This window comes from Calonectris borealis, chromosome 12 (assembly GCF_964195595.1).
Source record: "Calonectris borealis chromosome 12, bCalBor7.hap1.2, whole genome shotgun sequence".
Lineage (NCBI taxonomy): Eukaryota > Metazoa > Chordata > Aves > Procellariiformes > Procellariidae > Calonectris > Calonectris borealis.
In genome coordinates this window covers 4,906,046-4,920,918 of record NC_134323.1, presented here as the reverse complement: position 1 = coordinate 4,920,918, position 14,873 = coordinate 4,906,046, and positions in this window count along the sequence as shown.

Here is a 14,873-nt window from a genome sequence, read left to right as displayed (position 1 = left end):
GAATGGAAGTTTTGCTATCAAGCTATTCGGAGGTATAACTTATGTAGCCCCGTGATCTCTGCTCCTGCCTCCACAACACTGAACAGTCTCAAAAATGTCAGCATTTCATGCTCAGAGAGGAAAACAAAGAAGCAACGTATTAATGGAGGGGCTCAGACTACGCTTTCAGACTATGCAGATAGAAAAGGCAAAGCTGTGAGGAGGACCGCAAGGACAGGTAAAGCCCCTGCCCTCGGAAGCGGCAAACCAGAGTTCAAACACAGAAAAGCCAACTCCATTAAGATAAATCTGTGGAGAACCAGGCTGCACACCAGAAACAGAGCTGCAGCAAAGCAGCTCAGGTCATCGACAGTATGTTTGCATGGCCGGCAAAGGGGTAACCGAAGCGTCTTTAGCCAAACCAGAGCCAGCTTTACCCTTGCGCGCTCGAGGGCAGCCCGTGGTTGAGCCGCAGCACACAGAGCTCAGTGTGAGTGCATTTTGTAACGCCCACCTCGCCTCAAAATAGCTGGATTGCTACCAGTCCTTGAGCTACCGATCCAAATCTTACTCAGCCATGTCTAAATAGGCTGCTGTCACCCCTTTGACACCATTGTGGACATAACCTTTATGGCAGAAAGCAAGCAGGAAGATAGGCAATAACAAATTAACACTAAAAGCCAAGCTGCTTTCCATGCCACAAGACAAGCAAAAGAATAAACGTTAGTAACAGATTGCAAAGGGCTGGCAGGTATATTTCCATGGGAATGGAACGAAAATTGTCTACACTTCTTCCAAGAAACTCTAGCCATGCTGATTAGTTGGTGTTCATTAAATAGGTTCTTTTGACCAATTTTTGTTACCTCATCAATATTTTTATTAGAAAAATTAGGCTGGTTAAAATGCTATCAAATAGGATTAGCTATAACCTACTGAGATAATGGTTTTCTATGCTGATGACAATGTGATCACTGTGCGAGTTAAATGACCTCTGCCCCTCGCCCCCACGAGTTGTGTAATGAAAGAATGCATTTAAGAGACAATTATTAGGTTAATTTCCTTACTTGAATGCAGGACACTGATGCTGTGCTCCTGTTATTAGACCTACCTCCAGGTAATAACAATGCGAGTGAAATAAGAATGGAGCTAGCTGGTGGACCTTGCACTGGAAAAATGAAGTGCTTATTATTAAAGGGGGAAAGCCTGGGTATAAACTGGGGGGGGGGGGGGGGGGGAAGAAATCATTAAACAACACAAAGCTATCAAAGAAAAATCTGTGGAAGTAGAATAATTCGAAAATAAGAAATCAAGAATGCGAAACTAGTGGTCACGTGCGGTAAGAAAACACTACTTCTGGAAAACCGGCGCAGATTAAGTAGCGAATTGTCACTGGCACTGCAGCAGCCCCCGGGAGTTCGCTGTCCCGGAGAGCACGCAGCCAGCTGAGAGATGGGGAGCCTTGACACGGTGTGCAACCGAAGGAGGCAAAGAGCAAAACTGCACTCGTTCAAACTCCCACAAGTATCCATGTCACAGCAAGAACCACACACCAAAATCCTAGTCCCATCCCAGACACATGGCTACTCTCAGGAGAAGAGGCTATTCCACATAAGACCAATCTTTAAACCAAGCAAAGCGATGCACAAAAAGAGAACTGGAGAAAGTACAACGTTTAGCAGGGTGTGGAGCTGCCAGTTTCTGATTTAGAAGGCAGAAATAGTGACGTATCATCTGAAAGCACAAGTAAAGTTATTAGGTGGGGAAGGGCTCCCATTCCAAGCGCAGAGGTGTCCGTGCTCCCAGCCGTGCCCACGCGCCACACCGCTGGCTCATGGGGCAGGAGGGCTGGTGGGGGAACCTGCTGCCTCTCGTGGCCTACAGCCACCACCGGAGCCGGACAAAGGCCTCGCTCCTGCCACTGGTCCTTTGCACCATCTGACAGCAGAGGCCCCCCATGCTTGTACCTCTTCACTGCCGGCTGTCTGAGCACGTAGGCACACGATACCCCCTGAGCCATCAGAGCTACGCCGCGTTACGTGTGTCGACCTAAACCAATGCTTCCTCCGAAGCACAAGAACCAGAGGACGCCCCCAGTTTACTGCTGGGGGGAAATACTAATTGCATAATAGCATAGCATAAGCCAAGTACAGGACCAGCAGACCAAAATTTTCCTGCTAGAAGAACCTCTTCACGCAGCTATGCACTCCTGTGGTCCCTCTTGCCCATACACAGTCCCTCCATCACATGTGTATACGAATAATTTTCTATCTAAGAACAGAAAGAAAAACGTGACTGACTAAAACGCCATACCCACGTACACTCCCGGATCTCTATAGCACTGCGACAGGGCTTCTAGCTGCTGTCGCTATCTGTTTACTGTCAGTGAAAGAGCAACGGATTGCTCTTGCTTTCTGCTGATGGCCTTCTATCCCCCAGGGGAGAAAGCACAGACTAATCTGGAAGATTAGCAGGCTACGGACCAGGCAATCACAAGCTCCCACCCTGTCTGTAGCACGCTTGGACCAACGGCTTGCCTGGCAGGGAATTCTGATCCCACACATCTTCTGTCAGGCCCTGAAAAGTCGAATCCCACGGAAGCAAAGATCTGCCCTTTTGTCATGGTGACAAGCAGCATACATCTCATCCTGGGCAATCCCACACTGCTAGCTAGGTTGAAGCAATGGATGCAATTTTTCTCGAAGGGCCCAAAAAATCGCTAAGTCCATCTACTTTTATTCAATGCAAAAGTCATCCTTGGTTCTGCAGCTCAGGGCACATCCTTCCAACAGGCACGTTTCCATCTTGCCCCAAGCACACAACAACATAGGGCTGTGCTCAGGCGGGGAGAGCAGCGTGACCCTGCTGACACCGCTCCTGAACCAGCCCGCAACCATCAAAGCTCACTCTCCTCACCAGAACAGTGCTCTTTTCAGAACCTTTAGCCATAAAGAAGACTTAGCGGACTCGCCTGGTAATGTAAAGCTCTAGCTGTGAGCCAAAGGGACGTTCTGATTACTTGTAACTCTCCATATACTGGGAAACCCAAGTTGTTTTATGAAGCAAGAATGTGCTTTCCTGGTGCAACTGGTGGCCAGTGCATTGCTCTGTGCTGAGAACATGGGATTTGAATATTCCCATTTCTACTCTGCCAGGCTGGCGCTCTGTGCTCTCGAACAGATCTCCTCACCCCTTTTTTACCTGCCTTGGATGTAAAGATGTTGGGGGCATGAACCATCTCGTTACATCTGGCAGGTAGAACAGTGAAATCCCAAACTCAGAAATAATACACTGATGGTTACCTTAGAAGCTTTTTTTTTTTTTTAACTTAAATTGTAATATTGCCAATTGTTTTGGTATCTTTTGGGATTCTCTCTGCCACCCTAGTATTTGCTCTGGAAAGAAACATGGAGTGCAGTCCAGATCCCACTGACGACTATGACAAAACTCTCGCTGAAAAAAGTCACACAATTTGAAATGTTGATTACCACTACCAAAGAGAAAAAAGAAGCCACAATAAAAACTAATCTGTGTAAACTTGAACTCTGTACATAAAAAACTCCACCAAAAAACATTCCCCTGCTTTTATAACATAGAAATATTCTCTCCTTTTACTAAGGCACCAAAATAATTGCAAGTATTACTTTAGAAATGCATCTTTTACTATTAGTTAAGGATTTTGTGTGTTCTAAGCTATAAATATTATTTAAAGCAATTAATATAAACATGTAAACTCATTTTACACCAGAATTACTACATTTTTAATGCATAAGAAAGAAGCCTTTTTAACTCTATATTCATGTACTATATATAATATTTATTTTTTGATCTGCAAATTCTGAAAAGGCAAAAGAGTAATACAATGAATACTTACAGAAAACCTGAGTTTGCACAGAGGTTTTTTCCTTTCTGTTTTAGCCCTTCAACAGGTATTAGTTTAAGTGGGTTTTACTGTCTATTTTATAGACATTCCAGTAGAAAATGAAACATTTAAATATGCAAGCTTTAGCTAATCCTCCAACACACAGCCTATGGACTTGGTAGGATTATCCCTTATTATAACGCTGTTAGAACTGATACAAAATTGCAGTTTGAGATTAAACACAAGAATTTCTAAAAATGCATCTCTCTGCCTTTTCCATTTTATCCTGTAAAAATATCTAATATTTTGAAGCATTCCTTTAAGAGTCTCAAACAATTATTGCTGTAGAATTCTAAAATTTATATAATCGTGCAGCATTACTTTATGCAGGAAGTACTATACCTAACACTTAAAGTTAGCATTTTTCCCCTCAGTCTAATGCAGCATTCAAGACATTGAGGAAAACAGTGGAATATTTGAATATATTTTCAGATTTGTTAGCGCAACCATCATATGTAGCAACAGTATTTTATTGTTTTCGTTTAAACATTTTAGAGCTGCTGTATTGTTAAAAGCCTCATCTCTTTCCCTGTCGTTTGCTGCTAAATTTCTTTTCAAATATAACACTGCTAGTTAGGGATCCACTCCACTGAGGCACCCAAGTTCATTTGCATCCATTGGCTATGCTAAATGCTCAACCTAACAGATGGGAATCTAATTGCAGACCTGTTGTCTGGACATTGTTAACAAATGCAGAAGTAGCAATATACAGGGCTTTTTGGAACCAAATTTGGGCTGGCAGCAGGGGAACTCCAGTTAATTACCAACATCTGAATTTCTTGTTTAATGCAGGCAAAGGCAAAAATAGAGATACTCAGAGTGAAGAGGACTGAAAACTGATCAGAAAAATCACAGACATTAGATCACCCAAAGCGGCTATTTTGGAAAATTGGGATGAGGGTTCTGTGTCCATAGAACGCAGGAGTCCATTTTTGTGAAGTAGCTTCCATGTGAGAAAATGAGACAATAATTTTATATACAATCATGTAAAGAATATTTAGCTTGTGAACAGAAATGTTGTCTCTAAAATGATGCATAAACTGTAAACGTCATAAACAGAGGTATTAGTATTAGACTTAACAGAGCTGTAATATGCAAGATTGAGTTTATTCTGTGACTTTGCTTTGAGCCTCAGAAATAGCAGGGAGATGAGATTGTCTCCAGAAAGCTTCGGAATTACCAAAATCTGTAATTTTTTCAACATTTTGTTTGTTAAACGAAAAGGAAGTTGCTCTTGTAGAAAATCATTTCTGCTGCTTTCACCCCACCTCCTCAAAATGCTTGAAGAGAAACAAAGACTATTGTTGTAATGTTTACAAACTACCCAACACACCCTTACACATTTTGTTGTACTGAAAACGGGTACCAAATTTCTCTGGCATTACTCTATTCAAATTGCGCTCTTGAGGTTGCCAGTTACACATGTCCAAAACTGGACCCTCTCATTGTTTAATAATTTGCCTTCCCCGCAATTTTTTAATTTTTTTTTTTTTTTTTTTAAAGTCAGGGAGTTAGAAACACACCAAGGCCTATATCCACCTCTGTTTCAGTGTTCATGTGCTTTTATGCAAAAGGCTATCAGGAACCTGAAAAACTATACAGTGCTGTAATATGCAAGAAGCACCTTTAATCAATGGAATTTTTTTTACTTCTTGTCAGATTACATTTTGATGGGTGACAGGTAATAGAGCCTCATAAAAGAACACCACAGAGCTGGCATTTAACAAATCCAACAGTCTAGTAATGATTTCTTTTTCTCAATGACAACGCTACGGAAGAAGAAAAACCAGGTTGTTTCCATGGAATTAGTAACTGGATCACAAAGATTTCACTGAATGACTGCTAGACAGCAGATGAAGGGCCTGATGCTGACACCCACAATGGTAGATCCACCACTTGCTACCAGTTGATAGTAGCTGCCCTTGAGCTCTGAAGGACTCTAAAGGCCAGCAGGCTGTACGTTAATTGACCCTGGATGGGGATGCTTACAACAATTTCACTGCCCTTCTCTGCTTTTCTGGGTTTAGTCTAATAAAATAGATTATAATATTATACGTATATACTTCTGGTTTCAATTAAAGAATAATTGCTGTTCAATCTCACCCCTCGCTGTTGCACCACTTTTCAGGTATCTGTGGTATAGAAAATGACAGACACTTGTTTAAATGACGAAAACGATATCAAGAAGTCACGTGATGTTTCAGAAAATGCAGTTATTTTTCATGAATGAGTTTCAGGCTTAAATACCACTTTGAGCCGACTGGAGTGGTTCTGCCAAAGACTATTTGGCCAAAACAATCTGATAATTCAGCTAAAACACAACAGTACTTTGTCATGGTTAAAAAAACACACACTGGACTTGATCCAAAGCCTCCAGAGTCAATGGAAGCACGCTGTACATCATGCTACATACATCAAAACCTTCTGTTGTAAGGATCTGTTTCACAATTTAGGATTTGTAGCTCATCAACTCATTGGACCAACTTACAAGAATAGCATAGCCCAAAGAGGTAAGCATCATAAAATTAAAAATAAAATGGGATATTATAAGCAAATGTAATTCTCCTCGTTTCCTGCTTTATTCTCATTACCTTATATATGAATTTCACAAACATTTTATAACACTCTTTACTAAGGCATCAGTGGTACCCATTCCAGTTACAGACTGCAATCAGTTAAAATGACATTAAATAAATCCAAAGTATTAGAAAATTAAATGAATATCCACTGTAAAATACATATATTGGAGGAGGAAGGGATAATCTAGACTAAATTCTTAAATAATCATTAAGATTTGTCACTAAAAATATATTTTGTTACCCAACACATTTCATTTAATTTGACTAACCCTGCTTGGTTTTAATGAGCTCTCATAAGAGCACAGGGAAAATGAACTCTGTCACAATTAAAAGAAATTTTTATTTCTTTGCTTGTGTGGTTGAAGTCCCTATTCTCAGCAGTGCTTTTGCTCTTTCATTTTTATATTTCCTGAATACTTCCTCCTTTTAAAAGTAATCCATTTCTTTATCGGCCCTTTTTGAGCTCAGGCATGCTGCAGACATTTGAGTGATGAAGATGACGTGGATTGGAGGTGTTTAGCTTTGTAATTTCATCCTTGAATTTTGTGATTACTAACAGGACAACTTTTTTAATTTGCTCTTTTGTCTCGATTCCCCTGGCTGACAATCTGCTCTGTGAGCTAGGCTTTTTAATCAATCACCTAGATAATCAAATGTCACTGGCTATCTGCTCCGTGTAATTACTTTTGCAATTAAAAATCAACCTCAAGTTGCCTCATCTAATTAGAGGGATGGGCAGATTTTCATCGAGATTGATTTTTTAATAAATATTGACTTAAAATGCCATAATCTCATCATATTCTTTCATTTTCTTTGTACCAAAAATCAAACAAATGGAAGAATTAACAAGCAGAAAGATTCATAGGACTGCAAAGGCTTTTGCTAGTTCAGACATACAAAATTGTGCTATACAGAAGCCTAGCTTATCTCAGTCTAATAACACTCAAAAGCTCCTACCTTTTATTAGAAAAAGAACAAAGCAGTTGCACCATTATATATTTCACTTTCTAAATTAGTCCAAATTAAATGAATAAACTCTATACTATAATTATCTGGCCTGCGTATGATAAAAAAAATTGCATTTCTGTATTTCAAAAATCATTCACTTCAAATAAATAATAATATTAGGAATTCCTTTTTCTCCAACACCTACCCAGAGACTGTGGTTTTATTTTCTTTCCCTAAAGAGGAGTTAATTTGAGGATGCTTTTTATCACTTTGCATTGATAAGACAAACACTACAACACACACTATTTTACAGCAACAATAAATACTGATCAACATGAAAATAAGGTTTGTGGCAAAGAGCTGCATAGACAAGTAGAAGCAATATCCTAGAAAGAGCTGGAAGATCCTACTTTTGTATGTATCAAAGGAGTACATTTTTGAACCTATTCAAATATTAATTGTTAGCAGAGCAAAGCAGCCTGGAAGGTATTGCCAGGAATAGATCCTGCCTTCTTTTTCTTATTTCTGACATAGAATTAGCCACTGTCTGACCTTGAACGCTCTGAACTCATTGAACCTAAAGAGGAAGTTTCAGTAGCAGCAGCAGCAGTCGCTGGTGGTGCCAAGGCCAACGCTGCAGTAGGTGAATCGCAAGTCCCTGACCAACGCTGCAGTAGGTGAATCGCAAGTCCCTGTGCTTGGGGGAGGCATAACGCTCCCCGGAGTTCCCTGAACTGCTAAGGCAGCACCTCCCTTTGTGCGGCTGCAGACCCGCGTTCGGCGGGAGGGACAGCTGCCCGCTTCCTTCCCACCCCCTGGGGGAACTGCTAGTACTTGGGGCAGACCCTCTTGTCAAAGGGATGCAGAAATTTTGCCTGCCGTGTTATCACTGTGCTTGGTGTTGCTTTTTGATACTTCTCAGGAACTCACCCGTACATTGTTTAAGTATACAAAGATACAGATGGCAAGACAAAACTGTACAGTGACTCATCCACGAACACAGGAGAAAAACTGTGCCTGTCAACAGTATCTGAATATTACATCTTATTTGCTAAAAGAAGCTAGTTTGCTTAAAAGTTGGTGATGACCCCAAGATAAGCTCTTTAATGCATATATGTACCTCAGTCATCCAGATCTCTACAAAGTAGTTATTACTGGTTTAAATGATGGAACAAACTCTAAATGTGCTATCCTATTCAGATTATAATGATGGAACAGGATATCATAATTACAGTTGCTGGACGAGGATGCCTTACTTTATACTGCAACCTGGTACAGTGTACAGTATTTCCACTAGAAACATTAGCAACTAAAGGGCGCTTCACAATACTTGTTGGGGTACTCATTAACATATGATCTGTTACCAGTAAGACTATATAATTAAAAGATGCTTTCAACAGACATACTCACAAGGTATTTTCCACTGTAACACAGAGGCCTGAACTACAATACTCTTCTCAAGTGAAACACTCAGTACCTTGTTCCCTCCCGTTGAGGGTGAGCTACCCTAAACCAAGAGAACAATAACCACCAGATCCTGAAGGGGATAAAGTAGGAGGAAAGAATATAATCCAGTCCGGTTTAGATTAACTGCGTGAAGTCCCTAACTATTAAAGTAGTGCTACCAGTCTGATAACAATATCACAAGTGCTTTATTGTGAGTAACAATGCTGTGTTTGTGTCAGGCAAAACAGCACTGGCAGCTATGTTGCCCATATATTGCCAATACATTTACTTTTGGCTGCAAAACAAAAACGAAAGTAATTACAGCTGGGAAAAAAATAGCTCTACACAATATTCTGAATCATGCGATGTGAATTACAGATATGCTGAGCATGTGCTAGCCAAACTGGCTCCTTCAGGAAGCTTTACACTGGATCAGCCGCCCTAAAATCATTTCCCAGCTTTTCTGTCCAGAGGGGCTCAGCCCCTGTCCCTCCCTGCTGTGACCATGGAAAAGAAGTCGTACATGGCACCCGTGGTCTCTTTACCAGCCATTGAATCTTACTCTGCAGAGGCCTAAGGAAGAGGATAGAGAAAGCTGCGGGCAGGGCAAGAGTCGTTTCAGGAGATCTGCAAGCCATTTGGTTCTCTGTTTATTTGGGGAAAGGAATGCAGATACTAATCAGGCTCTTAGGTTCAGTAGCAGATGTGAAAGTTGCATGCAAATATCCCTTCTCTCTGCCTCTTGCTAGCAGCATACGTCTCCACACAAAGGCCATCCATATTTACAAGGACTGCAGTAGGCCTGGAATTTACATCCTCGGAAAGGGTGGCCTGGTAAGTTCTGCGTGCTCCTGACGGAGACATTTCAAGATAGGAGCCTCCCCCACTACTTCAGGCCTCAAGCCAACTAGTTTCTAAATTTTTTTCAAAGGGGGAATCCTGCTAATATCTTCTACTTCAGTTTAAAAACGGAACCAAAAAAACAACAAAGCAACTGCAGCTTCACATACATCCCCGGACTGTCAGTCTTGTGGTAGCTGTACAAATCTGATCAAAATCATGTAAATACCTGAAGTTCTAACCGCATGCAAAAGGAGCAGGAAAGATCTGATCAGAAGAAACATTTCTGAATTGGTCAGAACAACTAATCTTATGGAAACAAGATAAATACAATTCCCTGGAAGACTTTTTCTTGTGTAATATCCCACCCTTTCACAAAATTCTCCAAGTAGAAAAAGCAGGGTAACATTCAGAAGCATCTGAAACAGTTTAGGAAAGTCCCTTTTCCAAGGTGAGGCAGACTTTTAGGTTCCTAAGTTCCATTTATTCCTAAATCCCTAAGTGTTGAAACATTCTGAAAATAGATCTGGTGCAGACAGGGACAGCCACCCGTCAGATGTGACCCAGCCAGCTTTTAGACTGAAGCTACAGCAGCACATGCTAAGCCTGCAGGTAAGAAATCCCATCTTTAGGTAATTAGTCCAGACAGCACATAACTTTACGGCCGTTATACACGCCTCTATCCTGGCACAGCATTCCCATGCGCTGTGCAGACATGCTTTGCTGTTACCCAGTAAGCATTTGGTATCTTTGCTCTGAAAGTAAACTCCATGGAATTTCTTAAATGTGTAATATGTAGAGGTAACTCAGATGATTTTTCTAGAATTAATTCACTGGAAATTGCCTAATGATTTGAAAAGATTCATTAAAAACAAAGATATAAAAGTTGCAAGCTTCCATTTTTATCTCTAACAGTAAAGTCCTTGTCAAGTTCTTAGCAACGCACCTTTTTCTTCGTATCCTTTAGAGCATTCGGTGTCTCAGAAAAATCATTATTATAATGTGTTATGTAAAGTACTTACTCTTCTTGCATTTGGCGATAATGCTATAATTTTTCTCAACAAGGCAGCCTTCTAATATAATAAATTTACGGCAAAATAGAAAAGGAAGATTAAGAATTGTTTTACATTCTGTGGTATAAGATTCCTAGTTATATTAGCATTTTGAGGAGGATTTATTTGGAGATTGAGGATTAATTCCCATGAAATCATTATACAAATTTCAAAATGTCAACTACTTTGATAGAGCTTATGATTTTATCTTCTTATTTTGACAGGCAACTGTGTAAAACAACTTCTGTGTAGAAGCAGCACAGGAATAAAGCAAGGGTAGGATAAATAAAGACAGAATGATCCTCACAGGTTTTCCGATCAGCTGTCTTTTTATTCTGATTACTTGTAGGACAGAGCAGTAATAGACATTTTCCTTTGCACAAAATAATAAGAGCAGTACTTATCGCTTGTTGCCTACAGCTAGTGGCAAAAGGAAATTAGAAAAGTCCAATGAAGCTGAGTAGTAATTAATCATCATACAGTGGGGCCTGTCAAATCGGAGGGGTCTTTCCAGCTGATAATGCTGCCCAGCACAATTTAGACTGATAGAAATTAGAATTCTTTTTCCTCTGGCAAAAAACAAAAAGACTGGAGTTAGCACAAACGTGGCCAACTGTTCACTTCAATGACTGCCTGACCCATTTATAGCCGACGTCTGCATCAAGTTTAGGTCAAAACAAAATTGAAGGAACACCACTCATTCCTCACGGCAAAAAAAAAAACAAAAACCAACGTTCATAACTACTCTGCCTATAGAGGTTAAACAGCATTAAACAGCCGTGTTTTTTTAAAATGCAAACATTTAAATCTTGGTTAAAAGAGAAAGGGAAAAAAAAGATCTTTTTTTCAAAGCAGATTTATTGCTTCTCTCCAATGCAGAAGAAGGAAACACCGAAGTTCACAACAGACAACTCACACCCTTTTCAGGTGGAATAAAGAGAGCATTAAGAGTCCGGAGGGCCCTCCTCCTCCTCCTCAAAGGCAGTCGCAGCACAGCTGGTGAGCAAGAGAGTAATTAGGAGAATCAGGGCTGATTTCTTCCCAATGAAGCCAAAATAGCTTTGCCACTGACTTTGACAGAAACATTAAGTCTTGACGAGGAGAGGGCCCGATCTGGAGCTGGCTCGGCCGCGGGACACCCTGTGTAACCCCAAGCTCCCTGTAAACGCGCTGCGGGGGGCCCAGCCCGCTGCCGGGGAGGCCGCCCGGGTACGGAGGGGCCAAACCCAACCAGCCCAGCGCTCTGTGGGCGAGGAACAGCTCGGAGACAACAGGAGGGACAAGCCCTCGGCCCGCCTCCCGCCGGGCGCTTCAGAGCCCGTGTTTGCTCCCCCGCCCCGTAGCCCCCCGGCCGGCAGAGGCACCAGGCTTTCCCGCGCGCCTCGCGTCCCTCAGCCCGGCGGAGGAAGGCCGCCCCGGGCGCAGGCCCCGCCTGTCCCTCCTCAGGGAGGGCAGGCCGGGGCTTCCCTCCGGCTTTCCCTCCAGCGCCTGCTTCCCCTCGACTTCTTCTGCTTCTTGCCCCTGGGTTAACGTTGTCTTTACTTATGGCCGTACCTGCCCGCGTGGCAGAGACGGGCGCCCAGAGCCTGGAAAACGCCCATCGCAGCCCAACGCCCCGGCGCTCGGCCGCCCGCCCTGCGGCTCTCCCCTGGCAGAGGTTACGGGTTTTCAGCAGGGGAGATGGCCGCCGGCGGGCCCAGGGGCGCGGACAGGCCCCGACCAGCCTCAGCGGGGCCTTCAGCCCCGGCGCACCTCGGCTGGGCTGCGGGACAGCCGCCCTCCGGCTCGGCCGCCACGCCCGCAGGAAAAAAGAAAACTTAAAGAAAGGCCTTCAGGAATGAAAGGCCAGGGAAAATTAACAAACCGCCTCATTCATAAAATGTTAAGACTCAAGTGTTTTTGCTGTGGCTCTCTTAAAACCAAGCAAGTTAACGTTATCAAATAAATACAAAACATGGCAGAGTGGATGACAAGGCTATCAACTTAAGGAAGAGTCCCTTTTACATTACCTATGGGCATGCTGCCATAAATACACAAGTATAACAAAATGACAGAAGCTAGCATGCTTTGTTAGAGAGCTAAAACTGTGTGTTATGCTGCTATAGAAAGAGCAGGGAAAAAAGTTTTACACGCACACAAAGAAGGGCCCAATTTATTAGGGTTCACATTTGAATAATATGGCTGTATTTCTTCCTTTTCTTCATGGAAGGAAGGGATTCCATATTGTTACGGAAAGCGTGCATGCATGGGTACCTCTCTGACAAACCGTCTTTGTGAACATAAAGGCTCTATAAATCTGATTCTGTGTATCTCAACTTTGAGGGAGTAGAGGGGAACGCAGTATGTGCAGATAACAAAATTAACATCTGAAAAACACATTGTTTTCCTTTCATCTGAGGTATAACACAGATTCATTAGGAGATCTGCATGCTTCTGTACCTTTCCCCTTAATATTAGAATGAATGAGTGCTATTTACATATGTCATTAGTGGGAAAATCCCCCACAGAGAACCGTACTGAATCCTAATTTGCACTGAATAAAATGCTTTATGATGTAAGACTGTCAGGCACCCCAGTCAGTGCAAATGAATGTTTAATCATCACAAAGGGTTAGACATGACATAGTGCAAAATACGTCAGACAGAATCACGGCCAATATGAACTTCCAATGCTCAATGACTCTTTGATCAGCATAATCAAAATGCATCTCAGCAACTGAAATGTTGCAAAAGTAACAAAATGCTGTCTTGTGATCACAGAAATTAAACTTATTTCAAACGCTAGCACTTGGGGAGCGCATGCATGACTTGGTGAGTAACCGCAACAAGTCGAGATGCAAAAATGGCAGCATTTCACGTTTTCCCGTTGTGATTAATATGGACCATGTTCCACCACGTGGACAGGATTGATAAAGAGAGCTACACACCCTTGAGAGGCAGAACCCCATCCAATCCTTTTCCTAGAGGTTTGCCATCATTGGAACTACAGACCTGCTGGTACAACCATGCGTTAAATGATCGAAACAACAGCGTGATCTCAACACACTGTGGACTAATATTCTTGATGATAATTTTTCCCCTTGGTATTTTGCTTCTGTCTACATAGAGCTATTATGGGGTCCTCCTGTGACCCTCATCAAATTCTGTGACCTGTGTAATACAGGAAATCAGGCTGCAAGGGCTTACGGTTGCTGCTGACACTAAAACAGCAGAATCCCCTTACATGTCAGATAGTAGCCACACTGTATCATCCATGATAGCCTTGACAACAGATAAATCTAAGACAAAAACATTTATTGTTCTATGAAAAATTCAGTGTTAAGGAAAATAAGAAAAGAAAGCCATGGCAGACCTTTTACCTTCCTTACAGAGAAAGCTTAATGGTACCAAAGGATCATGAAAGGAAAAAAAAAAAAAAAAAAGACAGGTGAAATACTCTTGTTCTGTGGAGACTTAATTCTAAAATATTTGGGTTTCCTAATTTACGCTTTTCAATTGTTCGTGATTCTGCATAGGCTGAAGTAAATGACCAAGCTCTTGTTAATTCCATTGGTACCAGATCAGGACTATTATTCGAAATTTACCCCCATGAAAAAAATCCAGGCCCATCTATCACAGAGGTTGTAATCCTCAGATGTCAGACTCACCAGCAAACAGAACATGGTTCTCTGCACAGGATAACCTTAATTCCCTCTGCACTCCGAGCTAGTGATTTTGTCTTCAAATAATACAAATTTTCAACGTTGAAACAACTAGCTCAGATTTCATTATTTACACAAATCTGGAAAATAACCACACATAGACTTTCATATGCAAGGCATTAGAGCAAAAAACATGTAGTCCTACACAAGGTGCACAAAAAGTCCTCAATCAATAAAAGATGAGGAAAGAAGACCTCAGCCATTACTCATCAAATGCACAGATATTAAAAAACAAAATCCGAAAGGCACAGTATAATGGCTTTATGAAAGAAACAACACAGTCTTTCCAGAAAAAACTCTTAAGTCTTGGGGGGAAAAACATTCAAACAGCCTAAGAATTTGAATCGGGATGTGAGAAGTTATTTAGGCCACCAGAAGATAAACTGCATATAAATCAAGCATATGCACTC